The sequence below is a fragment of the Pavona decussata genome, unplaced genomic scaffold, assembly GCF_977016875.1.
Source record: "Pavona decussata unplaced genomic scaffold, jaPavDecu1.1 SCAFFOLD_356, whole genome shotgun sequence".
NCBI lineage: Eukaryota > Metazoa > Cnidaria > Anthozoa > Scleractinia > Agariciidae > Pavona > Pavona decussata.
In genome coordinates, this window is record NW_028145737.1 from 1 (window position 1) to 4,017 (window position 4,017).

At 36.5% G+C, this 4,017-nt stretch overlaps 1 pseudogene; it reads left to right on the forward strand.

The window, feature by feature from the left end:
• Positions 1-8: 8 nt before the first annotated feature.
• LOC146452981 (uncharacterized) lies at positions 9-1,769 on the forward strand (annotated as a pseudogene).
• Positions 1,770-4,017: the final 2,248 nt, after the last annotated feature.

The following is a 4,017-nucleotide window of genomic DNA, read 5'->3' on the forward strand; positions in this document are numbered from 1 at the left end:
CCCTTAATTACATCAAGAGGAAAGGCCCGACACCACCAAAATCAATGCTAAGAGCGATAGGTCAGCTGAAGAAGAGAGACGACATCGTAATCACACGCCCAGATAAGGGCTCGGGAGTCGTGGTCATGGACAAATCAGAGTATGTTAGCCTACTGAAGGAATCATCAATCAGTGACGAATCAAAATTTATACCCATCAGCCTTGAAAGACCAAAAACAAAGGGAAGGCCTCCAAAGCATTACCACCCATTGCTTCAAAAGGAGAAGGAACTGTCCTCCATCGTGAAAAGAATTCTACCCAAACCCGTTGCCGACTCACTGATCCAAAAGGGCTCTAGGCTCGCACACCTGTATGGATTACCGAAGACCCATAAGAAGAAACTAGCGGTGCGTCCAATCCTGTCAGCGACAGGAACCTACAACTATAAACTTGCTAAGTGGCTGGATCAAAAGTTAAAACCTTTGTCCGTCAATGACCATACCGTTAATGACATCTTCTCGTTTGCTGATGATCTACATGGGATGAAAATCGACGAACACGATATTTTAGTGTCATACGATGTTTCATCTCTTTTCACAAACGTGCCAGTGGATGAAACAATTGAAATCCTAGCGGAGAAAGCTTTTAAAGACGATTGGTTCAACAAGCAATACGACCTTAACATCACAAAAACCAACCTTATAGAGTTGTTAGAGGTTGCTACAAAGAATCAGCTTTTTCAATTTGAAGGAAATCTGTACGAACAAGTGGACGGAGTTGCTATGGGCTCTCCACTTGGGCCACTCATGGCAAATGCATTTATCTGCAATATCGAAGAACAATTGACAAACCAAAACAAGATGCCCGCTTTCTATAAACGCTATGTCGATGACACTCTTAGCAAAATGCCCGATGTTTCATCTGCCTCTGAATTCTTGTCGACACTGAATGAAATCCACCCCTCAGTCAGTTTCACAATGGAACTCGAAGACAACGGCAAACTTCCCTTTCTTGGAATGGTGATTATCAGAAATGGCCCCCGACTAGACACGAAGGTCTACAGGAAACCAACCGATACTGGGCTTTTACTGCACTACCAAAGCCATGTTGACATGAAATACAAACATTCTCTGCTGAAAACAATGTTAAACCGGGCATTCAAACTCTCTTCGAATTGGCATTTTTTCCATCAGGAATGTGAACGTCTTAAAGGGATTTTTTCTCGCTTGCATTATCCTGAAACCGTCGTAGAGAACACCATCACACATTTTATTGAAACGAAAGTTACTGAGAATGCATGTCCTGAACAACGGGTATCCGACGAACGAGCTCTCGTCAGAATCGTCCTACCTTTCAAAGACCAGAAATCGGCGAACGCGGTAAGACACCAACTTAATGATCTCAGCCGAAAGATCGATGCTGATGTCCATCCTGTCTACACAAGTCAGAAGATTAAGAGCAAAATCAAACCAAAGGAACATAAACCTCCCATTGTGAATCAACAAAACGTTGTTTATTATTTCATATGTGGTCTGTGCGATGCAGACTATGTTGGCTTCACGAGTCGACACTTGCATCAACGTGTGGAGGAACACAAATGATCTGCAATTGGCAATCATGTAAAGGACGAGCATGGACAGGATCCAGAGACCATTAAAAGCAACTTCAGAATCCTGAGAAAGTGTCAGAGCAAACTCGACTGCTTGATCTTCGAGATGTTGTTTATTCGCGACCTAAAGCCGAAACTGAACAAACAATGCGACTCGATCCGCACGAAGTTATTTGTTTAATTATTTCACTTTTAAATACCTTTTAAATACCTTTTATCGTTTTTAGCGTTCCTTTGTATTTATCATTCACGCTATTATTTTTGATATTGTTTAGATGTGAATATCTTAGAGCTTTTTAAGTCAGCATCTCATTAGTTTTTTCACAATTGTATATAAACACATATTTTACTTCTCATTTTGAACTTGAAAATGACCGTCGGACGGTCGAAACGTCGTTCTCTTTTAACGTTAACTTTTATAGTTAAATCAATATAAACAATTGTCCCAAAATTAATACAAAAATTAACTCAAATTAACAACTTGTAACTGGTATTTAAAAATATGGTCATTATTTGGTTTTTTATCAGCAAAAACAACAATATGTGGGCTTTCTATAACAATAGTACGTAAACTGCCTCTAGAAAGGTTAAAATATCCATTTTTCAATTCTTCAATTCCAGAATAATTTATATTTTTAAAATTCATTTTGGTAACTGCATCTATTAAAATAATTTTTGGTTCATAACCATTACTAAAAATAAACTCAGCTACAATAAATTTCATTGTTGAACCACGAGCGGGGGCAATAATTGCCTGATAATTTTTAGCCATATAATACATAAAATTACACATTTTCGATGTGCCTTTATTATCCACTAACCAGTAAATGTATTTATCATTTGGTTTTGATAATAATAATTCTTCAAGTTGTCTTTCCCAAGAAAATGAGTCAAATTCATCTTTGTTTTGTTGGAATAAATTCAAAAACTTACTCAGTATATTACCCATATATTCTATAATTAGATAATTTTAATCCCTGTAAAGTGGAAAATCTCTGTCATCCAAATCGTGACACATTCTATAATACATCTTATTTATCAACTTGTTTTCCGTTTTTGTAAATTCGCAATCATTATCTTCAATGGGTGGAGAATCCATTAGTTTGTTGATTATTTGCAACTCATTTTCTGTGTATGGATTGTTTAAGAAGGCTTTTCTAGCTTTATGCATGTGAATCATATTTTCTGATGGTGTTACCAATTGTAAATTTTCAATTGAATTGTTCTGGCGATTGGAATCAATGTGATTTACCTGCATTTTATACGGAATATGTTGTTGATTTACTGCTTCATAGACGAATCGGTGAGCGAGACATGTATTGTTACGTCCGGGTGAAATCATATAATAACCATTTTCAGTCAAGTTTCCTTTTCTGGGGTTCAGTGTTTTCTTATTAATTATGAGACCATCTTCTGAGGCTGCATAATTCTTGTAAGTTGGGTGAGTAAAGTAAGTCTTATCATTGAATTCAAATTGACAGTTCATCATATAACATTGGTTAGATAATTCCAAGGATGAGTTAGATAGTAATTTATTACGGAATCCCCGTCCAAGGGGTAATGTATGCAAAAGTTAAATTTAGGTTTTTTGAAAACCGAGGAAAATTTAGGTTTTTTGAAAACCGAGGATTTAGGTTTTTAGGTTTTTGAGTTTAGGTTTTTGAGTTTATGGCGGCGGCGTCCTAGCCGTGAATTCAAAGGCTAAGTGGTAATTTATGCAGTAATATGAGATTCATTTAATTTATGCAGTTATTGGGGTGAGATAATGTGGAGTTAATGGGTTTTAGGAAAAAAATTGGATTTATAAGGATTTGTATGGGATTTTTGATGATTTTTTGAAAAGTGGTCTCATAAGCCCAAATATCTAACTACTAATAAAGTGTTGTTGTTGTTGAAAATCTATGTTGTGACTCAGTTATCCTTTGCCCGTCATGTCAGCATCACAGCATGGGTCAGCTTACAAGTGGAAGAATTTTTCCTTTTTGGGGGGTTTATTCTCCTCCTCATTTATTCAAAAACGCACAATATTGATTGTTTTGTTGTATTCTCATGTAAAATTCCTTTAATGCAAGAGTCTCATGGCTTGGATGATCTGTTCACCAACTTTTGTTTAAAAATAGAACATCCAGATTTTTATGAGTTGTTGCTGTTGTTGTTTTTATTAATTGTTGTTCCTTTTAAAGCCAATTTAGATCAGTAACTTGTGACAAAGAAGGAAATACCTTACTGAAACTGCGGAAAAAAATCTCATGAGTTCGTATTTTTCAATTGCTCAGAAACCTTACCAAGCAATGATGGGGAAATACAACCAACGCTGCATTCTTTACAAGAACAATCGCGAAAAAAGGGAGAACGTGAAGCCAACTTGATCCCACAGCTAAGCCAGACAGAGCAACAAACAGATATCTTACAAAAAAAATTGGGAAATT